This window comes from Macaca fascicularis, chromosome 8, assembly GCF_037993035.2.
Source record: "Macaca fascicularis isolate 582-1 chromosome 8, T2T-MFA8v1.1".
Classification (NCBI taxonomy): Eukaryota; Metazoa; Chordata; class Mammalia; order Primates; family Cercopithecidae; genus Macaca; species Macaca fascicularis.
In genome coordinates, this window is record NC_088382.1 from 106,602,015 (window position 1) to 106,628,420 (window position 26,406).

A 26,406-nucleotide genomic window follows, 5' to 3' on the forward strand; every position below is an offset into this window, starting at 1 on the left:
TATTTCCCTTTAGCCAATCAGCAACTTCCCCAGGGAGAAATTTGAGATCTTTTATTCTAGATTTCTGGATCCCTAGCTTGTTCCATGTTCCTTTCTTTTTAAAATAATTTTTGGTTTTTAATTTAAAATTTTTTCAAACATATTTTTTTTAAATACAGAAAATCAGAAAAAGGCCAGCATGTATACATTCACTACCCAGAGTGAATGGTTAACACTTTGCTATGTTTTCATCAGATAACTTGGGAAGGAAGGAAGGAAGAAAGGAAGGAAGGGAGGGAGGGAGGAAGGAAGGAAGGAAGGAAGGAAGGAAGGAAGGAAGGAAGGAAGGAAGGAAGGAAGGAAGGAAGGGAAATAGTGCAAGTATAGTTGGAATTTTACCCAGTATTTCCTGGTCTCTTCCCTTTCTTCCCTATAGAATTTATTAAAACTTTGTATATATTAGTCCCATATATATTTTGATTATTTTTATTATATATGCATGTTCTCATAAACCACATAGTTATTGATTTTTAGTATTATAACTTTAAACAAGCAGCATCATAAAGTGTGTATCCATTTTCAACTTGATTTTTATTCAACAGTATTATTATTACATTTTTAAAGATTCACCCGCATTGATATAGCTAGCTCTAGTTCATCCATTCTAATTATATGAACTGGAGTTCGTTAAATGGCATCGTTGCTCCAAATGCCACTTTACTACACAAAGCTGATTATGTTTCTTCCCTACTCATAACAACCCAGCCCTAACCTGCCTTTCCAGTCATCATGAATTACATGTTCTTGGACCCTTTCCCCCTTGGTCCTCCTGCCTTTCAAAAGATGTGCTACGTTATGTTATGAATTGTCTGTGCTTTGACCCCAGTGAGTACAAATAGCTTCATGAACAGCCTCTTTCAGGTAAGAGAGTTTGTTTGAGATATCAGATTTTGTTTGTTCACCAATATCTTTCCAGCATCTAGGAGAGTGCTTGATTCTTAATAGGTGTGCAATAAATATTTGTTGGACAAATGTCTGCATGAGTGAGTAGACAGCTGTGGAATTGGGTTTAATGCTGTGATTCCAATGCATGTAATAAGGAATTAAGTTCTTTCCTAAAATACTCACACCACACTCTAGCAACCATTGGCTTCTCGCTAGTTGATTTATTCTCTAAGAATTGCCAAAATAGATTAAAGAGATGGTGTTTGTCAACTCTTTCAGATGGTAGAATCCTTGCGTGCCTCAGATAGGACCACTGAATGTTTGCAAAGAGCTACCACAAGCCCTCACCTGGGGAATTGGTGATTTGAAAGGCCTGGCAGATGTTATGCTCTTTTGCCATCTGTCTCTTGAAAGTAGCTTCGGTTTGGCTTTCAGTAGGCCCCAGCAAGGTCATGAATACCAGATTTGGTGAGAAAATGCCAAGTGTGTAGCTCCAGTCAAAGGCAGACAGCTTTTCCCTTATGCTGCTCTTCTCAGCAGCCCAGGCCCATTTGTTCTTGCTCTGTGTGGAAGTGGATGCTCCCTCCTGTAGTAAATGGTTGGAAGGTCCAGGGTGAAATGGAAAGTGGTCCTATATCATCAGCAGTAGCTTCTCGTGGACTTTGTCAACCTCATTCATTCAACAATTGTTTACCGAACAAGTAATTGACAAGACATGCTAACACCCACAAGTTGTGTTTAATTCACAGGAGGAGACTAAACACTGGTATTTCCGAGGCACTAAATTAATTCTAAAATCGGGAGAGGAAGCACACAGGGCAGAGGAACACTTAGGAGGAGCACCATCCTATTCCAGGGTGTGGTGGTCAGCAAAGGCTTCCTGGGGGAAGTGACCTTATCTGTAAAATGAAATGGGATTAACACCTGTGTTGCAAGGTGGAGCCAATGTAAGGTAATGTCTTTAAGTTTCCTGCTGCTTGCTTAGTAATAGCACTGATGACCATGTGGTATTGATGGTGATAATGGTGATAGAGAAGAAAAATAAAATGGCTTCACAACCACATAGCCCTGGTTTCAAATCCTAGCTTTTCCTGTCCTTAGCTCTGTGGTCTCAAGCAAATAACTTGGCTTCTCTGTGCCTCATCTATAAAATGGGAATAGTGATATGTACCTCTACCGCAACTGTAATGGTTGCAGAAAATGTTCATAAGGAACCTAACAGTGCCTAGCACCTGGACGGCATTCCATAAGAAGTGAAAATGCAACAGGAGCATGAAGAGAAGGTAGTAGTAGGAGCCATCAGTGGATATGGAGGGAAGAGCTCTGCGTGTGGAGTCTAGGGACCTAGATTCTCATTTGACTATCCCTGAGAAGCTGGGTGCCCTTGGGCACGTCATGTCTGGCATTCTCTGAAGTCTCCCATCAGTGCAGTGAGGCCCATGAATGAATCAGGTAATTTTTAAGTGAGAGGAACACACAACAAGCAACCTAGGATTAAAGACGGTAGAGAGATTACTGTGTGGTGCTATGGCATGGGAAGGCTTTGTGGAGGAGAAAGCCCTCTGGCTCGATGCTGAAGGCTAAGTAGGTGTTAGACACGGGGACCTAAGTGAAGAGGGCATTCCAGGCAGGGGCATGATTGAGCAAAAGGGGCCAAGTCATACATTAGGTATGTCAGTCGCTTCCCTCATCTCCTCACCTCTGGGGCAGCCTTACTCATGGAGAAGAATGGATAATAGGAAGGTCTTGACTTCAGCTCAGAAGTTTGTTTCTTTGATAGTCAGGACTGGTTCTGGCAAAATTGTCAAGTCATTGAAGTTAATCTGTGTGACCATTCATCTTATTGTGAGCAACCCACCTTTCTTGCCTGAACATTGCTGCCAGCTGGGCTAAACAAGCCCCCGACTCCCAACCTACTTTGCAAGCCTACAAAATATGCCCTGTAGAGCAGCTCCTTTTTGATTCTTCTTTCCACCCTCCAAAGCATACCTAGAAGCACAGTATGTCAAAGCTTAGAGAGAGCTTGGAGTTCATTATTTTAAGCCCCCTTATTTTATTATGAAGGACCATACCCAAGGATAAGCACTTATGGGCAGAAAAGGAACAGAGACAGATCATCGCGATCTTCCAGTTGTGTTCTTTCTTCCACTATGCAGCCTACATTTCTCTCTACCATACATTTTGATTCCTTAACCTAGGGCATCAATACCTATGTATTAATCAGGACTCTTGGGATTTTAAACGTCAAACACCTAGAGAAACTTGTTTGACAAGCAGGGAAGTTATTGGCTTGTGTAACTGAAGAGTTTTGTTAGGGCTGAATCCAGGTTTCCAGAAGATGGCAGGTGTTTGCCTCTCCTTCACAAGGCTTAACTTTTCTCAGTGTGGCTTCATTCTCAGGCAAGCTGCCTACACAGTGTCCAAAAGGCCTTAATGGCAACAGGCTTATATCCTACACATAGTGTCCAAAAGGCCTTAATGGCAACAGGCTTATATCCTACCATCTTGGCATCCCAAGAAAAATAGAGAAATGTCTCTGACATAGGTCCTAGATAGGGCTTTCATTAGTTTGGCTTGAGATGTGCCTTTTTTCATTGTGATGGGGTTATAGAACTGTGATAGTCTTCAACTAGGTCACATACCCACCACTGAAACCAGAACTCAAGGTCAGTCTCACCCAAACCATGGATGAGAGTGGGGAAGAGGAGGTTCCCAAGAGGTTAACAGGTTCTGTTTCCAAAAGAGAGGGAAATGGATGTTAAGCTAGTATGTGTTCACTAACCCACATATCACCCTCACACAACCCACCACAAGCTGATAACAGTTTAAGGTATTGTATTCCTGATAGCATTAGCCTTTTGTGAAGGACTGTACGTGTTTTAGTTGAGTATAACATGGAAATTTGAGGTATCATGGAAAGGCCAGTAAGGGGGTTAGATAAGGTAGAGATTTTGCATTTCAGGATTTTTTAGGCCCCCTCAAATTATAGCACAAAATAGTTATCTACTTTGTGGCATAGCTTAAAGGTACTTTACTTGTAAGTTCTGTCCTGATGATGGCCAGGAACTAAGCCTGAGATGAAAAGGTTTCCATTAGTGAACCACATGTAGACAATTGAAAGTTGATGCGAATTCATTATCCTCCCATCTGGGCTTTCCAAATTTGTCTACCTCTTTTTTTTTTTTTTTTTAAACAATGCATTGCCTATCTTTCTCATGAACATAACCAATGTGTTATGAGCCCAAGTAGTGAACATCAGATAGGAAATTGTAATTCTGTGTATATTCTTTCTCCCATTTTTGTGGCCTTTTTGTGTAGATCTCTTGTGCCTGGAGAACACTTAGGGTTTGTGTGTTAAGAATGAAGTGCTGCATTCCCTCACCCAGATGCAGTGCGGCAATGGGGTACAGTGGGCCCACATTGGAAGGAGGTAAGGGTGGCGGCAGGTAGTTAAAAGGTAGCTCTATTTACTATGGGTCTAATGCAGTATTTCTGGACTGAATGGGATGGAAGTTTTGCCTAACATCTTTTAGAAATCATTTTTAGGTCCATTTCAATTCCTAATGTTCTTTTATATAATTTCTGACTCATTTGCTTAATGGTTTAATTTGTGTTTAAAAAAGCAACACCAAACCTTCATTATTTACTTTCCGTGATGCTTTAAATACCACAGAATTCAGTAAGGCCATCAGAGAGACAGAGAGGCCAACATTAAACATTAAACATTAATTTAATTTGTATTACTTTGGCAAAGAATTCTTGAGATAATTCAGCACAGAGGAACCAGTACAGGTCTCTGATAGTTGTACCAAGTGCTGATTAACTCAGCCTCACAAAACCTCTTGCCTGTCAACATTAGTAGAAACATACAGAAATATCTAAGTATCCCAAAGATATTGGGGAGATATTTGGAAAATATCTGAAAACATTTAGAAACCTAAGAAGTTTGAAAAACAAAGTTTTCCCACATGTATGAATGAGACTGGGGAAGGGAGTATGGTCTGTTTTCTTCTCACAATTATATCACCCTGGCAGTTATTGGTGGAGAGAAGGTTCTCAGTAAGCATATGATGTATGTATTAGTTTATCTTTACTTTGATTTCTCCATACCCAAAGCTTTAAAGGTCATTAGAGCAGATAAAGCAGGGTCATTTATTTTGTATTGTCATATGTGTGGATCTAGCAGCATGTGGTATCTTTCCTTCCTTCCTTCCTCCCTCTCTCCTCCCTCTCTGGGCATTCCCTCCTTTCCTTCCTCCCTTTTTCTTTCCAGTATTTAATGACTCCTACTTTATGTCATTGTCTCTTATGACTGAGAGATGCATAAGGCTTAGTCTTGCCCTCAAAAAGTTTACAGTTTTTTGAGAGGTTACGCACAAGTAAATGGGCAATTTCAATATAGTATAATAAATATTATGATAGAGGAAGTATGCAGTGCCTTTGGGTCATTTAAGGAGAGCACTTAAACTCAGGGAATCAGAAAAGGCTTGTCAGGGGGAGTGCCATCTAATCTGAGTTTTGAAGGACAGGTCAAGTTAGCCAGAGCTAGTTTTCTATGGCCGAGTGGGCCAGATGGGAGGAGCCTGGACCTGAATTTAATCTCCCTGCTGGGGTAAGGCAGGTGTTGGTGGCCACCCCCAGCTTCAGGTGCTCAGAAAGAGTCCAGTCCAGTAGTCATAGCATGGTGGCCAAAGGATTTTGCCTTGGAGTTCATAATCAAGAGATGCCTCCAAGCCCTGGGGAGCAAGAGAGGAGATAGTAGTACTAGAAGTCTGCCAGACCTTAGACCTTAGAAGAGACACTTGTATGAATATGGTCAAGTAAAATTCTAATGTCCAGGGACCATGACACAGTTCAGCCTGCACAGGGCTTGGGACCTCAGCTTTGTATACACAGTGCAGTCCAGGATCCAGCCAACAGTCCAGTTGTTGCCTATACCTGTAGTCAATTGCCACATTTTCTAGGAAGCCTCTGTTGAGCGACTCTAGAGGTGTTTCTCCCTTCCCTCTTATTACTAAACCTTACAGAAGCTAAGCTTGCTTCTAAGATATCTTTTAGGTTTAATATTCACAGGATTACAGTGTCTGCATTCCTTAGAAGCTCCTGTCATGCTGTGCTAGTCAGGCACTGTGCTAGTTACAGGGAATGTTGAGATGAACCCAGTTTGTTGTTTAAACTACCCAGCTTGTGCATTTTTAAAAATCATTATTTTTTTGAACTCTTAAAATTTTGTTTTGCCCAAAAAACTACATGACACTTTCCTCTTAGAAATAAGTTAGTTATACAATACAGAAATGCAAAGGCCAAAACATTAATGTTTTCCTTCTTCTTTAAATTCTAGCTTCTTTCACCAGCGTTAACAACTGATAACCTTTTCTTGTGTATCTTTTTAGTCCATTTTCTATGCTTGCATATCCATATATGATTGTATCAGTTGAGATTCCAGTAGGAAACAGACGGTACATTCAAATTAGAATAATTTAGACCGGTGTGGTGGCTTATGCCTGTAATTCCAGCACTTTGGAAGGCCAAGATGGGAGAATTGCTTGAGGCTAGGAGTTTGAGGCTGCAATGAAGTAGCATGGTGCCATTACACTCCAGCCTAGGTGACAGAGCAGGACCTTGGTCTCTAAACAACAACAACAACAAAACCAGATTAGGATAATTGAGGTTTAATTTAATAAAGGGAGTATTTATATGACATAGAGAGGGTATAGGGAAAGCACCGGGGATCGTGTTTATCAACGCTAAATCTGAAGGGGCACAGAGAGGAAGTGGTCATGGAAACCCGCACACAGAAAGGGTCCTGCAGAAAGGACCCTCTAATGGGCACTGAGACCTTTGATGGAGAGATGCAGCCAGTTCTTATCAACCACAGGAAAGGGGCTGGGAATAAATGCACTCTCTGCTTCTAAGCGCCCCCATTGACTGAACCCTATAGGAAGCCAAGGGAACACGAAAACCTATTGATGTAGTCCATACAGGTCAGCCCCCTTAGCCAGAGAGCTGAGTGGAGAAGGCTGGAGAGTGGATTGGAGGGACAAACAGAAGGTCTCCTGTACAGATACATACATAGCATATAGTTTTAGGAGCTTTTACTTTCTGTGCTTCCTTGTTACAGAAATGAGATTGTGCTATAGTACTATTCTGGGACTTTTTCTTCACACAATTTGTCTTGAAGTCTTTTTGCATTAGTATGTGTGGATCTAATTTAATTATTCTATTTATTGGCTGCTTAGTATTTCATCATACAAGGTATCTGAACTTTTAAAAATTCTTTATATGTAATAGTTGGTATATACAACAGAATATGTACCATCTATGTAAGTTACGAAGCCTAGCAATAAAACAGTCATCTGTAAATTTATCTCTCAACCTAAGATCACTAATACCATTGACCTTAGTCGATGAAACTATTCGACCTCAGATCATCAGGCAATCAGGCATTAGTTAGAATTACCTAAGGAGCACACATGTGCAGTTCACAATAGGGTTTGGGTTTCTATGAGAATCTAATGCTGCCACTAATCTGAGTGGCAGGAGGCGGAGCTCAGGCGGTAATGCTCACTTCTTGTTGTGCGGCTATATTCCTAACAGGCCACAGACTGGTACCAGTATGCTAGCTGGGGGTTGGGGTCCCCTGCTATATGGTCTTCCTGTGTCCCTTCACCCTGCCAATGCTAGTCTGAATTTTTTTGTGTTAATTCTCTTATATTTTTTAAAATTAGTTTTTCCATACTATGAGTATGTTGAAATGGTGTATTGTATAGTTACTTTTTATAAAGCTTTATAAAGTTGCTGTTTTAGTTGTACATAGTCTTTTACAGTTTGCTTTTTTTTAACAGCATTCATATTGCAGCGTGCAGCTGTGCTTCATTTATTTTCACAGCTTATAACACTCCATTGTGTGAATATGCCACAACTCACCTCGCCATACTACTGTTGATGGACTTTTGGGTCATTTCCAGTTTTTGTTGTTTCAAACAGTGCTGCTTATGAACATTTTTGTCCATATATCTTGGCACATACATACAAGAGTTGCTCTAGGATATATACCTAGGAGTGGAATTTCTGGGTCACGAGGTTTACACATACTTGGCTTTGCTGGGTAATGTCAAATTGTTTTTAATGAGATTATGCCAATCTACATTCCTATTAGAAGTATATAAGAATTCTGGTTCTTCCTTTTCCTCCTTAGTGCATGGTATTTGCAGAAGTCTTAACTTTTTGCCACCAATACTCTTTTCAGGGATACCAAGCAAAAACTTAATGAGAGTCTGACTCTGTTATCATAATAAATATTTTTCTACTTTTCTCTGTAAAAATGACCTCTCTTGCCCTATTTTTTTTGCCTCATTGTTCCGTAAGTTTATGTTGTCTACTAATAAATCGTATTTAAAAATAGTTAAGACATTATAACAAGTCTGCTAAATGGACCTTTCAATTCTTTCCAACTCTAAAATAAATGTGATTCTAATAGAAATCCACATGCAAATCATGCTTCATAAAACTGATGGTTAGCATTGGCGCCATATGGAGAAGTTAGCTCACACACAGAAAGAGAAAACCATCAGTTCTCCAAATATTTCTTTTTACAAATTTGACTTTCACAGCAAACCGGATGGTGTGTCCTCTTGAAAGGAATAGTGCTCCATCTTGCTCTCCCTCTCTTTTCTTCACACAATTTGTCTTGAAGTCTTTCAAGACCTCCTTAGTTTTGTTCTTTCTTTGCTTCTTTTATGTATTCATTCACTGATTAGCTAAAACCTAGTGGAGAAGACAAATGAATTATTACTGTGTAGCCTGCAAATGGGATGATGAAGAATGGACAGATGGCTTCTGGAGTGAGAGAAGGAAGCTTGACTTCTGTATTTCTTGAGTTCACTTCACTTCCTAAGATAAAGTAGGCTCTACTGAGTATTTGCTAAATGAATGAAAAAATCAATACTATAAAATGTTTTCAGCTCTTTACTCATTGTAGTGTAGGAAGAGCTACATGGAGTTGAATTTCTATCAACTAGCCCATCTTTTATTACTACAGTTGGTCTTCTTTGGTAATTTAATACTCAGAGTACCTCATATGATCTCTTTATTGATTCCTTCAGGAGACATTAAATCTCCTATCAATTAATTCTACTTAAAAAGAATACCTTTTGGATTCATTCAAACACTTCATCTTCTTTCCCCATATCTTGGGAAGTGGTGTCAGCTCCTTAAAATGAGCCAGCATGCTTTTTCACCCTTCCATATAAGTAAGAGCTTGTAATCACCCAGTGTTTCTCTGACCTAGAAAAGCTGAGAAATTCACATAAATGAAAACACAGGGACTTACAAAATTGCTTTCAGCCCTCTCCCATAGAAGCCTGTCTGGCACTTGGTAATTAGCTGGATGGAATGTGGGTAATACATGGAGTGCCCTGGTGCTGCTGCTGCTGCTGCTGATAGGCTTATGTAACTTTGAAATCAGAAAACAGTTTCAGTAGGGCAGGGGAGAACTGCTTTTAACAAGCTGCTGGGATTGGCTGAACTTGTGCTGGCCTTGCACTCTTACTATTATAAACTTGATGTCTTTCTCATTTGTAAACTTTATTTGCATGCCAGAGCTCAGCTGAATTTGCCTGGGTTCCTAGTTTCTTTTAATCTTTCGTCCTGACTGGCTTGCATGTAAATCAGCTTGAGACTTTCAGCTGCCCATATATTGCCCTAGTTTGCACTCTATAAAGAGTTCTTTCTTTGTAGGCTCCTGTCCAAAGCATGGCAGTGTGTCTTAAAACTGTACAATATGGTTACTATTAGTAGTAATGAGTTGTTATTGAGTGTCAGTATGAGGTTGGGTAGATGGAGCAACCAAGGCGGCTTAGAACTGAGGGTTTCCCAGCTAACATGCTGTGGAACCCTGGAAAATTTGCCAGGCCCCTCTAGGTCTCCTAGTCCATCCTGCCAGAGATTATGTTTTTCTTTCCTGCTAGGGATGTCATGAATATAACTGAGAACCATGATTCTAAAACAATTAGAATGAAACCTTGTAATTTTATTCGATGAGGTAAGCACCTCATTTTTTGTATCTTTACATACATAATGCATTTCTAAGTCCTATTCTCATACCCATGAATTAAATTTAATCATTTTTATATTTTTAAATATAGAAATGCAAGAAAACTGAACTGATAAAGAGTGATAATAAGGCAAATAAGCCAAAGAGGAAGGTGTTTAGCCATTTAAGCTACTGCTGAAATACTGAATCTTTTTAATGGTGATATATGAGCTGGAATGTTAACCTTATCCTTTCCTCTGAAGAATATTAATTTATTTGGCAATATCTAAATAACTGAAAATGGTATATTCCTCATTCATAATTTAGAGAAACAATTTGGCTACTTTTGTTGGCAGAATCTCAAATAGCATTGCCCTTCCAAAGACTGTTTAACTTGATTTCACAAGTAAACCATAAAATGCAATTATTTGATATTTTACCATATCCCATTCCCTTCTTTCATCCCCATAAAGCAGGGGGCTGAGTTTGGATTTGCAAACTTTACTGTCTTAGCCTAAGCCCCTACAATTGTTTTTTAAATGGGAATTTGATCATCTTGCCAGATGCATGTTAAGGAAGGAATCCTATAGAGGCAGGGTACTTGGAGCGAAGTTTTCAGAGTGGCCCGCTCTGCCCGGTTGCCTTCTTTGGTCCCAGCGAGATTTGTAGTGTTCGTTTCTCTGTTTGAGGCTGGGTTGGGTTCAGGGACCAAGCAAATGAATAAAGAGACCCTTGGGGTATAAAAGAGGTGACACATAGGCCAAACAACCTATGGCTCCTCTAGCTGATACAGAAGATCCGTCACCAACAACATATGTTTATGGCTCAGTCCCATGACCTGGATGGAATATCTGGAGCAGTTCTGGAAATGCAGCATCTATTACAATAATCTGAGTGCTTGATTAAAATGTATATTCCTTTAAACACAAACAAACAACAACAACAAAAACATGTAGATTCCTGGGACCCAGGCTCAGATTCTGATTCACTAGATCCGGGGTGGGACCCAGGAGTCTGCACTGATGCAGATGCCACAACAATTCCAATGCTGGTGCTCTAAGAGCCACACTGGGAAAAATTCAGTCTAGTGCCTCTTTGTCATTCTTCCCTTTGGCTCTTTGCCTTTACTTCAGGAAATAACTTTGAATATGACTCTTAATGTCACCTCTTGGAGCTGCATCCAGACCTTCCTATGATGTACGTATAGCTAATCTAGTTGAGCTCCATTTGAGAGGACTCTAGATATATTATTTACTAGAGACCTGGCTTTCTAGAAGGCTCCCATTGGATCCTGGTAATGTCCAGTGGCTTGAATGATAGAAAGCTGGAGTCAGCAGCTGGCCTTCCAAACCTATGCAAATCCTCTTTCTTTGGAAAACCTCTAGCACTTCACTGTAAAATAACAGATAATCCCAGGCCAGAATTTTAATTAGAAAAGCTGAATGACCTGGAAGTAAATTATTAACAATTTGAATATCAGCTAAGATCGGTGGAACAGAACAGACAGCCCTGAGGTGCATCCATGGATGTGTGTACACAATAATTAAGTTTGTTATAAAGATCCTATGTATTATTTTCTCTGTATATCACGGTGGGACCTATTTCCTTACAATCCATAGATACAGTTGAAATAATACAAATCATTGATAACTGACTACCATGGGTCAGGCCTTGTTCCACACGATTTCTGCATATCCTGCTAATACTCATAATAACCAGCACTTTAAGTATTATTACTCTTCTCCTTTTATAGTTAAGAAACCAAGGCACAGGGATGCTAAGTAACGGGTATAATGTTGCACAGCAAGAAAGTAGCAGGCTGGCCCTCTTGGTTTATTTAAGTTAAAATGAAATAATTGAGGAAATTAGGAATCTGAAGAAACCTCCATTTTCAAAAGAGTAGAAAAATAGATACCTGAAGGGCATTGTAGGGTCATAACATAACCACTGTGAGAAGTGTTGTAGCTTTTTGTATGTTTGTGAAATTTTTCAAAAATGTTTCTAGGTACAGTAGTTGAAGCTTCTAATGCGTATTGGGGTTAATTCCAGGACTCTTACTGTCACTCAGGGTTTGACAATGTAATAGTTATTTGTGTTACTAAACCTTTTAGGCTGGAAGGTTTTGTACATTAATAGATGTTAAAGATCTTACTGCAGAAATTACTGTCATGATTTTGGAAGCCCTAATTTAACCCACATTGATCATAATATGTCTCTGGCATGGTCAAGAAGTTCTTTTTTCCTGATTCAAGTACTTTAAAAAGCATATTTAAAGGCTGGCTTCGATCTCTCTGGAGTTATACAGCCTTCTGTTAGTCCTGCTACAATTCCTCTTGAGAATTTTTCTTTTTTTAGTGTTATCAAAAACACAGTATGACAATTGATATTATTTAGTACTGAAACCTGAGTCCTGTCTATGATCAAAATATCCTCTGGCCCACCAACCAAGATTCCAAAAGTAGTCTCATTATGGTTCATACCTAGTTTTGCATCCTACAGCCTTGGGTCAAGAGCTGCAGCCTCCCTCCAAAGTCCCCTCCAGGCAGTTCTGGGAGTTCTGAGGTGTCTCTAGTGTGCTCAGTCCATTTGTTCATGACCCCCTGCTTCTGTCATCTTGTTAGTATATCCTGATATAATAAAAATTTGAAAATATAATCAATGCTAGTAAGGAACAGAGTCCTATGCTTTACCATTTCTTTCTGAAGTGTAGTTTTGTTATTTAAAAAAATAATCTAAAAAAAGGACTCATACAAAATTTCCTGTTCTGGAGGTGTGGAGTTTTTCATATGTCAACCAGCTGTAACCTTTTGAAGGTTTAATGAAATCAGCAAATATAATCCACTGTACGAGCGTGGATATGAATCAAGTCTATCATTGTTGAACAAATGGCATTAATTTCCAGTGCACATGTGGATCTGAGTTTTAAAATATTGGATTGAAAAATGTCAAGCTGCTCATTGTTTTAGAATATTTGAGCAGCTTGCTAGTATACTCTTTTTAAACAGTTGTACTTCTAAAAGGTTACAGTGTTTGCATATTTATTCCTTTCAATCTAAAAAATTCTTCCAGTGGCCTAAGTAGTGGGAAAATACCTCGAATTCCTTTTTTTTTTTTTTTTTTTTTTTATGGATTATAGTTCCTAGAGGGTATATAAAAAAAAAAAACTTCCCTTCACTTTTAGCAGTAGCTGAAGCTACAGGACTCATTTTACACCCCAGCACTCGTCATCATGTCTCCGGGTGAAGTTTTGTTCAGTGTTCCCAGAAGTTGTAGAATTAGACTGCAGAATTGGACTGCTTAAAGCTCATCGAAAAGCTTGTATCTCCTATGTCCAGTGTCAGCCCCCTAGGAAGAAAAGACCTCTGGGGGAACTAATGCTTGTTGAGTGCTCTAAGGAACCAGAGATTGGATGATAAGCAGGATGGCCATGGGCCCTGCTCTCCTAGAGATCATGGTTGCTGTTCAGCCAGGGTCAGCGGGGGCAGAGAGCACAGTAGTCTCAAAAGTGGGTATGGGGAGATCCATGAGGATGTTGGGAGCAAATATAAAACTGAGGGTTATCTCATTTTGAATTTCCATTGTTGTGGATGTTTCATAATGCAGATGGTATGTTGGTATTATGGTACATCTTTTACAACAAACTTAATTATTTTGTATACACATACACAGATGTGCTTCAGCGCTGTCTGTTGTGTTCCATTGATCTTAGCTGATATCTTTAAGAAGGATTGACAACTGTATTTTAAAAATCTAATCTATCTAATCAGGAAATTGATTTAAACAAAGCATTCCATTCCATACAAGATTTGATTGAGCTTGATTTTTTTTTTTTCCAAGATGAAAGAGTGCCTAGGAGCCTGGTTATGTTTGCACCTATATCCAATTTGGCACCTCTTTCAAGTTAGGTTTGAAGTTGGAAGTATTACAATATATTTCTGTAAGATAATCTGTTTAATGATACGATGTTTCATTTCTCACTAAAATAAAACCCTTCCTATTAACTTGTTCTCTTGTCCCCATTTTATCCTATATGCCTAGGGCGAAGTCTCCATTAACTGGTTTCTTCTTGCTCCTAAACCATGTCCTCTTTCTTAAGCAAGTTCTCCACACTATTAGCTTGCTTTCAGGTTCGCCTGTGTTTGCTCTCTGTTCAACACGGGTGATGCTGTGAATTGTAGTCAGCTCAAGTGACTTCCAGGTGACTTGCCTTCAGCAGTGGCTGCTCATTTCATGCACTGCAGAATCCCTGGGTCATGCTGACCTGTTGATGATACCAGCACCACAGACTGCACATATCAGGCCCGCTTTCTATGATGCTGGTTTTCCAATTAACTTTGTGAAAAGATATATCCCTGCTTATGTCTCCCTGGTTATCCAGCTCCTATTCCATTTGATTTCATCTTCAGCACTCGTCTGCCAGTTTTTCATAGCAGAAAGACTTTTTTCAAAAACGACTCTTCCCTTTTAGTTCCATTCCAGAGGACTTCTATAACAGATACTTGCATTGCTTTCATTTCCTAAGCAAAATTATTTGATAATTAGAAAAATAATTCTAGAAAATAATTGTCATTTTAGTTTGCTATATTGAATATTTCTTGGGACTTCTGAATTTAATATATCACATTTCACTAATTGAAAGAAAATTATTATCAGCAAGATGAATCTGTTTGGTAGTGTTTTCTTATTTCTTTGATTTTTCTAAATTAACATGCCTATCCATAATTCTGAAATCCAAATTAAACTAGTATTTCTGGTACCTCAAGATTCCCTAAATGGAGCTTTCTGGGTCACTATGCCACTTAATCTAACTTGTGAAGAAAGATGTCAGCACTCAAATTCATTCTGACCCTGTGGACTTTGCTTCAGCTGCTCCCTTTGGCTGTAGATCTCTTTCTCAGAGCTTCATGTGGCCAACTCTTATCAATCAAGTCTCAACTCAAACCTTACTTTCTTGGAAAGGCCTTTTTCTGGCCACTGATTTCTCTGCCACTATCTGTCATATCACTTGATTTTATTTTTTCACAGCATGTGTCAGTCTCTGGAATTATTTTTGTTAACTTGTACATTGACGGTCCTCCAATTAGAAACTGAGAAGAACAGAGCCATTGTCTGTCAGTTAATTGCTGTATCCCCAGTACATAGTATGGTGGCCAGCACACAGTGGTTTGGTAAATTCTTGGTGAATGCATGGATATAACATTTGAGAAATGCTGCATAAAATATCATTCAACGGTTTCTCTACAATGAGATATATCGGTACAGCATTTTCCAAATATATTTGACTAAGAACATGTATATATGCCATGTGCCACATAATGCTGTTTTGATCAATGACAGGCCACATGTGTGAAAGTGGTCTCACAAAATTATAATGGAGTGGGCTATATCATCTAGGTTTGTTAAGTACACTCTATGGTGCTTGCACAACAACGAAATTGCCTAAATGACACATTTTTCAAATGTATCCCCATTGTCTCCTCCCATTGGTCTATATGACTGTTGTTATGTCAGTACCACATTGTTTTGATTACTGTAGCTTTGTAATATATGTTGAAATCAGGAAGTGTGATGTTTCCAGCTTTGTTGTTTTTTCTTATAATTGATTTGGCTATTCGTGGCCTTTTGTGGTTCCATATACATTTTAGAATTGTGTTTTCTATGCCTGTAAAAACAACAACAACAACAACAACAAAACTGCCATTGGGATTTTGATAGGGATTGTAACCAAGCAGCTTGGCTTCAAAAATGCATTTTAAAACTTTTTTTCTCCTTTCTCTTTTCTCCCTAATCACAAGATGTAACCTTGAAGCCAACTGCAGAAGCTTTTCCCCTTAACCTTAAAATAAGACTTCATGTCCCTTTCTTTCCCATCATTATCTAACTGTATGCTAGTATCTAATTATGTGCTTACTTAAAGTTCTGGGACTTAATCTTGAGACAGGCAGACCAAACCCGGAAACCCTGCTGCGAAATTTCAGATAACCTCAGGTAGCTAGTCAACAACCTGGCCATTGTTGAGATGATGCCAGCCCATGCTCCAGGTGGACCAAGACCCAATATAGCCACCAAAAAAAAGATACGCAGATCTAGTACTTAGCACAACTCCTGCTTGCCTTCCACATCAAGTCCCCCCTTTTTAAATACTTACCTTCTTCCTGGAAACTCAAAGTGGTTACTTTAGATAGGGAATCTGGCCACTTCCCCATTACTAGTTCTGGTTAATAAAGTAACTTTCTTTCTACTGGACCTCTTCCTTGTTAATTGGAGTCTGCAAGCAGTGAGTGGCCAGACCTGTGTTCAGTTACAAGATGACACTGAATCTTTAGGTTGCTTTGGATAGTATGAACATTTTAACAGTATTAATTTTTCCAATTTGTGAACTGCAGCCCATAAGTTTTGATATATTGTGTTTCCATTTGTTTATATTGAGATATTGTCTAATTTCCTTTTTGATTTCTTTTTTGACACAATGGCTATTTAAAAGTCTGTTCTTTAATTTCCATATATCTGTAGATTTTTCAGTTTTTCTTTTGCTGTTAATTTCTAGTGTCATTCCATTGTGGTCAGAAAAAAATACTTAGTATGATTTCTATCTTCTTAAGTTGGTTAGGACTTTTTTTGTAACCTAGCAAGTTACCTACCTTGGAGAAAGATTGGGGGCACTTAAGAAGAATGTGTATTCTGCTACTGCTGGGTGAAATGTTCCATATGTATCTGTTAGGTCTGTTTGATCTATAGTATTATTCACGTCCTCTGTTTTCTTACTTATCTTCCGTATTGATGTCCTCTCCATTACTGAAAGTGTGGTATTGAAGTTTCCTACTATTATTGTATTGCTATCTGTTTCTTCCTTCAGTTCTGTCAGTGTTTGCTTTACATATCTAGGTGCTCTGATGTTGCATGCATATATATTTATAATTCCTATATCTTCCTGATGGATTGACCTTTTTAATCTTTATATATGTCCTTCTTTGTCTCTTGTGATAGTTTTTGACTCAAAGTATGTTTTGTCTAAGGATAGCCACCCATGCATTCTTTTGGTTACCATTTGCTTAGAATACTTTTTACTAGCCCTTCACTTTCACCCTGTATGTGTCACTAAGTCTAAAGTGAATTTCCTGGTGGAGTGCATGTAGTTGGGTATTTTGTAATTGTTTTCCATTGAGCTACTCTATGTCTTTTGATTGGAAATCAATTCATTAAAATTTAGTGTAATGATTGGGAAGGGGAGGATTTATTATTGCCATTTCATTAGTTGTTTTCTTTTAGTCCTATAGTTCTTTTGTCTGTCTTTTCCTGTCTTACTGTCTTCCTTTGTGTTTTCTTGATTTTTTTTTTTTTTTTTTTTGGTATTCATATGCTTTAATTCTTGTTGACATTTTTAGTATTACACCTTTTCAGGGGTTTTGGAATTTTTGTTTGCTGACTCATTTTGAGTGGGATGATTTTACATTCACTTTTTATTACCTTTTTTTCCCCTTTCTCTGGGCTTACTCTTGTTTTCCTTGAGGTTTTGTGATCACTTTTGTCTGGTCTGAAAGACTTCAAGGACAGACCCAGGTTTTATTATGTTCTATCAGCCATCCTTGCCAATGGTGATATTGGGGATATCACATACTCTGTTACCAAGCCAGCAGGTGGTTTGATTCTGTGCCTGGTTCTGAATAACATCTTTGTCAACTTTTCCCCCACAGACTCAAATTTTTATAAAACTCTTCCTCTTAGTGTGTCATGTTTTTTGTTGTTGTTGTTGCAGTTTTGTTTTTAGCTGCTTCTTATTAGCCCAACCTCCTTGTTTGGCTTTACAGTTAACCTGGCTTAGGTCTCCTTATCTCCAGTGAGCCAGTTTTAGATTCTCTTATCCTGTAGGAGCAGAATGCCCAGCGGTCAGTGCTGGCTTCTAAATCTGGAGCCTTGCAGGTTCCCTAGCTTCAGACTTACTCACTGCTTGTGATTCTAATGCATTTCTAGTCCACAGATATGTTTATCTGGTTCTTGGAGACAAACTATAACCTTTCTGTGTTGACTTTTTATGTTTCATCTCTAATTATCACATGTTTGGAACAGGGGGAGGCTTATAATGGTGTGAATTTGCTGCTTCATGTTGACCAGAAGTCTCACCATTACTTTTGAAGCATTTTAAGCATATTTATATCCTAATTTCTTGTCCATACCTCTGTATGATTCTGACCTTTGAAGACTATAATAAAGGTTCATCATTTTTTAATGTACTTATTGTTTATACTTATCACTGAGAGAAAATACATTACATTACACAGTAGTCGAGAATAAACTTCTTTAATGGGTTTATGTGACTAAAATTGTAAAGGTCAGGGGAACTAATGGGAAATTTGTTTTAATTATGCATTGATCACAAAACATAATATTGTTTTCTTTAAGGAACTGAACTAACTGGATTCTGAATCATATTTTATTATGAAACAGAAACAAACTCAGATTGATTTATTGACTCTGCTGTATGCCAGGCCTTGTGAGGAATACATGGGAAGGAAATAAAAAGGTCTCTGCCATTAGAAAGGCCAGTGTTTCTCAGCTGAAGGCTGAAGTTGGAGGGTCTCCTCTTCCCCTCTCCCCAGTAGAAATCTGTGAGAATCTGAAATGGGAGGCTTTTTTATTTTCAAACTATGTACCCCATCTCCATTTCCCAGCCCCCTACCACCAGGGGAGTGTGTCTCTTGCCTCTCAACTGCTTCAGAACTACTATCAGAGCCACTTTTACCAAGAACATACACCATAGCAATTGGGCATTATGAAAACAATAAAATATGTAAATAAATTCTAAAATGGATTAGGACGCTAGATGGATTGAGCATACCCTGGATACTAGGCAATGCATTAGGACCTTCCTTGCAATTGCTGTTACATCAACTCTGTGGACAGATGTTAACATCCATTTTTAGATACACAAAAGAGGGAGCACAGAGAGCTCAAGCAGCTTGCTGAGATTCCTAGTAAGTGGCAGAGGTGGACTTCAAATCCCGGCCTGCTTGCCTCTGAAACGCAGGTCTTAATGACTGTGTTGTAATAAGAGGGCCAAAGGCAAGGTTAAAATATGTCCTACTGTATTGCTGTTTCCTGAAGGAACTTATGGAGATTAAAATTCGTAAATTGTTATAGAGTTAAAACAGATGAAATAATGCTTCTTGGACACACCATTTAGTTTTTTCTTTCATCTTTAAGCAATGCCGCACTAAAATTTGTCTGTAATGGCATAAAAAAACTGATATTTGGGCCGGGCGCAGTGGCTCAAGCCTGTAATCCCAGCACTTTGGGAGGTCGAGACGGGCGGATCACGAGGTCAGGAGATCGAGACCATCCTGGCTAACCCGGTGAAACCCGTCTCTACTAAAAAAATATACAAAAAACTAGCCGGGCAAGGTGGTGGGCGCCTGTAGTCCCAGCTACTCGGGAGGCTGAGGCAGGAGAATGGCGTAAACCCGGGAGGCGGAGCTTGCAGTGAGCTGAGTTCCGGCCACTGCACTCCAGCCTGGGCGACAGAGTGAGACTCCGTCTCAAAAACAAAACAAAACAAAACAAAACAAAAAAAACTGATATTTGCCTTTTCTTCTCCATTCCCCATGCTTGTCAATCGTTGCAGAGATTATGCTCAAATGTGATATCAAGAAATGCTTTTAGTCCCCAGCTTAAGCTTCATTTCTATGTGAAATATGGCAGACTTTTGATGCTTTCTCTAAGGTCCTGCTCTGGATGTTCTCCTTGCGTTCAAGGCCCTTTTAGGGAGAGAGCCAGTCTATGGCCAGTCTTGGCAGCTCGGTAAATGCAATTGACAGTGGAATCATTCTTAAAATTCGCTATCACCAGGTCAAAACTAGCCCCTGGTGCATTTTGGGAAGCTTCAGTTCAAACACCTGAATTCATTTTCACCCAGCGCTACCTGGTTAGCTTGTAACTCCAGAGTTATTTAGAGAGGTTTTGTATATGATTGCTTAAGCTACAGCTTCTTCCCCCTTTGCAACCTATTATTGAAATAAAAATGTAACTTAGCTATTTCACAGGCATATGGATGTTTTTAAGTGGAATAAGTTCATGCTGTTTTAAATTAGGTTCACCAAACAACATTTCTAGAATATTTTCACCTTTCTAAATAAAGTGCTTTTGATTGATACTCCCTCTAATTCAAACTGGCAGTGCATAATACCCTAAATCAGGGCCTGCATAAGCAGTCTGTATAAAACATGCTTATGCTTTTCAGCTTCCCAAGTGAATCTTTCCTAGAGAGAATTGTTTTTTATTGAATGTTTGAGGTCATCTTACAATAATTATGACACAATCAGTAATGGCAACAATTTAAAGAGTTTACAATATGTGCCAGGAATATGATAGTGATAAACATGTCATCTCATTTATTTCTCACAACACACTTTTTAAGGGTAGGTTTGTATTATTATTCCCACTTTACAGATAGGGAAACAAAGGTTAGAGAGATTAAGTAACTTGCTCACGTCAAGGTGGTAGGGAGAAATTATTGAAAGCACTCATTATGCCATGTGTGCAAGCAAAAACTGGCAGATTAATTTTTAGCATACTCAAATAAAAGGTCATGCATTAGAGAAAAGCAGTCAAAATAGGTACTGCCCCATCTTTAGTGAAGCAGACAGAGGGATATGACTGAAATAACCCTCGGCTCTGGGTCAAAAGCTCTGGCTTCTATTTTCAGGCCCTGCCACTTGGGCAAATATTCCTTCTCTGTGTAAAAGTACAATGTTGGCCACAATCTCCTAAAGTCATTCTAGCTTTGATAGGGTGTGATTGTAGGAGCCTGCAAAGGTATCTAGAGTCATTGTAGGTTTCCTAATGTATGTAGCTCTAGGCAATTAAAAAGATTAAGTAAATCTTAGGAGCTGTCAAGAAGGTTCTTACAGTTTATATATAACATACAAAAAAAATTATAGGATACATCATAGTTTTGGTTGCTACATCTCCAAAATCTAGTGAAATTCAAGAAAGTTTCAGAAGGAACCACCAAAATGGCGTGATGAGACTATTATAAGGGGTATAGCAATCTTCAGCCTGCAAATAGAGAAAAAAGTCTTATTTAGAAATGTCTGCAAAATTATGATTGTTATGTATTTCATACTTGAGAAAGTAATTTTAGCTCAGATAAAATGAAGTACTGTTTTACACAGTGGATGATAATTTTGTGGAACTTTCCATCTGTAGAATCAAAAAGTAAAAAATAAATGTGAAAACAGTCAAATGTAGAAATAACAGTCCATCATAGACTATCAAAGGACACTGTAAAGTATGGAGTTCTCCCCTAAAAGTTGGTATTGCCAGGGATCATAGTTATTATGCCCTTCTACCGTATGTCCCAGGGTTCCAATGGAAGTTATCAATACAGCATAGCTCCAATTCAGGAAGGCAAATTTTAAGTTATAAAAGGTTCTGTTTAGGATGGCAGATTTCCTTAATCATTAATTTTACTAGTAGTATAATATAATGTTAAATTTTTGTTTTGGTTCCAGTTGAAGAGCAGCATGATTATAGGAATTTTTACTAGAAAAAAAAAATACTAATATCATAGGAAAACATTAAGAGTTTCTTCTTTCTGAATAGTGATCACAATGAGCCCACCCTTCCTTTTAGAATCACAGAGGTTGACAGTGGGTTTGGAGATGATCTATCTCATGGCCCCCTCAGGGCAGGTGTCCATTCTTTACCTGGCAGGTGTTCCTTGCACCTCTGTTTGAACAATGCCAATATTTGGCAGCTTATCTTCTGGGGAGTACTGTTCCCTTGTGAGACTGCTCAGGTTTATTCTTTACTGAGCTCAAATCTATGTGCATATGCTGTCTTCTCACTGGCCTGATTATACCTTCAGGGCAAGTCTACTCTTCTTGCAGATGAAGCATCTAGCCCCTTACAGTCTTCTCTTCTCCAGTGTAACATATTCTGCTGCTCTTCAAGCAATGCACTTCTAGACACTGGAAAATCCTGACAGCTCTTTTCTGACCACCGTCTCTTTTCCAAACTCTTTCCTCAAGTGTCCTGGAAGGAAACAAAAGGGAGTGAAAAAGCATTTGATTTATTTAGAGTAAAAAGCGAGTATTACTTCACATAATCAACAGCTTTATTTTATTTTTATCAATGAACCTTAAAATCTTTAAAAACATTTTCCCATGACTGAGATACTGTTAGCTCAATATGCTTGTATGCTTGTGGCCACCACCTGAGTTTCCTGATTGTTGCCAGACAGACTGCTATCAACTCACCCTCTCAAAGTGCAGTGTGCACTTCAGATTTATCCCCACTGAATTATCTTGTCAGTTTTAAGCTATTATTTCTGCTTCAGGATATTTTACAATCTTGATTATTTGGTCCAACATATGAATGATTCATCTTATGTTTTTATCATCTTAAAATTCATAAGAATATCTCCAAGGTATTGATGGAAATGTTAAACAAGACTATATCAAGGGCTGAATTAAGCAATACGAACATTCAAAATTTAATGAGAAATATAATTTAATAAGAATGGTACTTTGATGCTTGTATTTCCTTTAATCTTGCTCTAATTTATAGCCTATTGAAATGTACTGTTTATGCTAATAAATACAACTTAAATTTTAAAACACGTGTTTTTGTTTGTATTGTTGTTTTTCAAAAAATGCACAATTGAGGGAAAAAAGCCCACTTTTCTTTTTTTTTAAGGTTTTCCACAGGTTGTGATTATTCAACACATGGCTACAATCGACTGATGAGATTTAACTGATTTAATGTATGAGAATATAATCTAATGACAAGTCAAAATAATTAGGGGGATAGGGACAACCTCATGAGGGTTGACTTTAAGAATCTAAATCCACAACATGACAATAATGTCACAATGTCCATTGATGAAGAAAGTGAACAGTCTTTTTTTAATGATGTTCTTTTATTTCAGTTAATTGCATTTAGAGAGAGGACAATTAAACTATTTATTCTCCTTTGTGGTATCTATTACGTTTAAAAATTACCTTGTCTTTCTGTTATGTTCTTTTTAAAATAATTATTCCTTACGGATTCTCAGTCTAAGCTAATTTTTATTTGTTCTCTCCAACAGGTCTATCTTTATAACATTTGAGCTCCCCCTACTCCTTATCTTTGGAGTTCACGTTTATGGGGACAAAAGATGAGTTTTCTATGCTTTGCGAAGCATGATGATGCTTCATGTTAGCTTTGGAATTAGAAGAAATAATTTTTGGACCATTATTTTTGAGTTGTGATACACAAACATTGTAAGGTTAATCAGCATTTTAGCTTATTAGTGGCCCTTGATTCTTACGAAACTAAGATAATTACTTCTCTTTTTTCTGCAGATGTGATATTTGACTATGAATATTGAAGTTAAGCTTCAATCCATTATATTGTAAATGGAAAAGAAGAGTTTTTCATTTTAGGTATATGTACATAATACATGTATTCTTTTCCTTGGCTCTCATTATGTTTATATTAGGTACAAAACTAGTTAACATGTCTATTCTGGCGTTTTTCCTCCAAGATATGTAAATTCTAATAAAAAATAAGACCAGATTGGTGGAATGGGGATAATAGTATTCTTTTAAACCAGGATGCAAGAAAATGAAATGTTTAATTTTTGTTACATCTCCTTTGTAAAACAGAATATACTGATGGAAATTTGGCTTGTTTCCTAGAGTCTGAACACAGGGGTTATTAACTGCAATAACTGGGCTAATACTATGAGGTGGAGTATGATAAAAGGATTAAAAGCTAGCAGATACTGTGCTTGGATAGCAAGCTGGATGCCTGTGCAGGCATGGAGCCTTTCAAAGTAAAGTTGGCTCCTTGACACTCTGTCCTGAAGCTTGTGCTGATTTTTAACATCATTAAAAATCAGGTCATTGAGAAGTCTTCTTTTAGGGATGTCTGTAACATTCCTTGACTGCCTTATTTTTAAGCTAGAATTTAAGCATCCAAATAAAAGTTGTTCTCAGGTGTCATCATCATCATAGGAAGCCATCCAGCTACCCTAAAGTTCACTAAAAAGTCCTGGAACTTGAGATGATTGACTTCTGACTTCCCATTGTCAGTGTGGTCCAGAGATACGGCAGGCAGGAGCCAACTGCTTAAGGTAGAAATGCTTTGAGTAAGTTTCATTTGAACTGCACAGGCTATCATGGCTGGGTATTTTTCAAAGCTACGTAGGGTTCTGGAATTTTAGAAACTATTAGGGGCCAAGAAGAATCGGTCAGCTTATAGATCTAAATGTTCAAAATTTAAGTTAAAGCCTGTTTCTTTTGGTAGGAAGCACCTTGACTCCCATTTTTTTATAATGAAAAATTGATGATATATCTATTAGCTTGTTTAAATTGAACCATAGAAGAGTCTGTAGGAGACCAGGTGCAGTGGCTCATGCCTTTAATCTCAGCACTCTGGGAGGCTGAGGTGGGTGGATCACTTGAGGTTGGGAGTTTGAGACTAGGCCAACATGGCAAAAACCTGTCTCTACTAAAAGTACAAAAATTAGCCTGGTGTGGTGGCACGTGCCTGTAATCCCAGCTACTCAGGAGGATGAGGCATGAGAATCACTTGAATCTGGGAGGCAGAGGTTGCTGTGAGCCAAGATCACACCTCTGCACTGCAGCCTGGGTGACACTGTCAAAAAAAAAAAGTCCGTAGGGTACCAAATGCTTTTTTTTTCTGGAGACAGGATCTGGCTCTGTGGTATATACTGGTATGTTCATGGCTCACTGTAGCCACAGTCTTCTGGACTCAAGCAATCATCCTACCTCAGTCCACTTTCCCCTCTCCAGTAGCTGGGACTATAGGCATGTACCACTACACCCAGCTAATTTTTTTTTTTTTCCATAGAGATGAGGTCTCACTACATTGCACAGGCTGGTCTTGAACCTGGCCTCAAACGATCCTCTCTCCTTGGCCTCCCAAAGTGCTCAGATTACATGTGTGAGCCACTATGCTCGGCCTTCTTCTTTTTTTAAATCCTACCCACTTGGCATGACAAAGGCCTAGGACGTAATGGTAAGTGAATAGTTGTAAGGAATGAGAAGTTCTAACTGTGTGCTGTACCATGCTTGGATTTGATTATGGGAAAGATGATCAATATTAACACAGAAGTTACTTAAATTCTCTATGTCTCTTCCCTTACCTCAGGAAGTTCAAATACAGTGTTGTAATTCAGCTCTTCTACTCTTCCTGTCCTCTCAAATGAGACAACTTATACTGTGGTTGCTGAGGCTAAATAGAGGAGGAATTCAAATACATGATTCTTCTACTTAAGAGAAGATCATCTCCAGTTGCATCTAATCATGAAACCCAGTTGCCTCCATTTCATGAGAATGATTTCCTTCCATAGACATTCTCTGCTGTTCTCCTACTGTCAAGTCAATGTTTAGTCAATTCCAGCCATTTCTTGCAAATACACTGCAATCACATTTTATAAATCTACCAAGTGCTTGGTTTTCATGTGCCACAGATAAATTAGGTCTTTCTTATTTTATCCTGAGCTATCAGTCTAGTAACATGCTCACAGCATGCAACCAGGACTAGGCATGATCTCCTTTTTGTGAATCTAATCTGAGTGTCCTTTACAAGTAAGAGGGGATAGTCTGGGAGTGGAAACAGCTCTTTTCAGGACCAGCTGGGTGATCCATGAGCATTTGAACAGATGGCCCATTTTTGTGTGAAAGGATTCTGTATCCTACAAACTAACACCCAATAGCTTCACTGGGGAAAAAAAAAAAAAAAAAAACTTGAAGATAAGAAATCAATTCAAGAGGAGCTCACGTGTTTGCTGTGTTGCCTCTGAACACACCCTGTATGTCAAGAGCTTAGCTTTATTCTGTAGACCACCTAGTCTGAATCATTGGGGAGGAAAATATTTGTTCAAACATAGTCCCTTTTGTCTGTGCTGGGCAATAGCACAATACATTCAGCAACTGCCCTCTGAAAGTCAAGTCTTTGTCTCCAGTGGGGATTATGAAAACATGGATTTCTTGAGAAGTGCCTGCCCACCTGTGTTTAGATTTTAAATTGTGGGAAGATGCTTGACAGCCAGAAAAGAGATGCTCAGGGAAAAGTCTGTTGAGGTTATAGAGACTTTTTAAAAGACCATTTCCTCCTTCAAAATTATTAGAATAGAAGAGGAATTCTTGAAAACTGTCATGGAATATTGTATTGGATGGAACCTTGAAAGGTTTTATTTATCTCTTCTCTTTTAGCTTTCTGTCTAAGGCCTCAGAATGTAGTCTATTTTAGAAACTCTCTAAGGAAGGAAATTTTTCGTAACCTTTACCCTGTTAGTCATTTTTTTTAACTTCAACAAAAGTCTGCATCAGAAGATTCTTGCTTGCTTATATGACCCTAATGCTCACTGCTGCAGTCCAAGCCTGGCTTCCCTTGCACTTTCTTCTGCTGTTCATATTCTTCACAGTGAGACCTGTCTTAGC

The 26,406-nt window shown here is 38.5% G+C and overlaps 2 protein-coding genes across 19 annotated transcripts in view; one reads left to right on the forward strand and one right to left on the reverse strand.

Moving 5' to 3' along the window:
* CPQ (carboxypeptidase Q) overlaps positions 1-26,406 on the forward strand; it is a 491,970-nt gene that overhangs the window by 282,237 nt on the left and 183,327 nt on the right. The gene's annotated exons all lie outside the window — the stretch shown is intronic.
* Positions 20,215-26,406, reverse strand: part of TSPYL5 (TSPY like 5) — a 329,325-nt gene continuing 323,133 nt past the window's right edge. The window contains exon 2 of the mRNA XM_045399174.3: positions 20,215-21,988. The gene's annotated coding sequence lies outside the window, so the exon portion shown is untranslated. The remainder of the gene's footprint in view (positions 21,989-26,406) is intronic.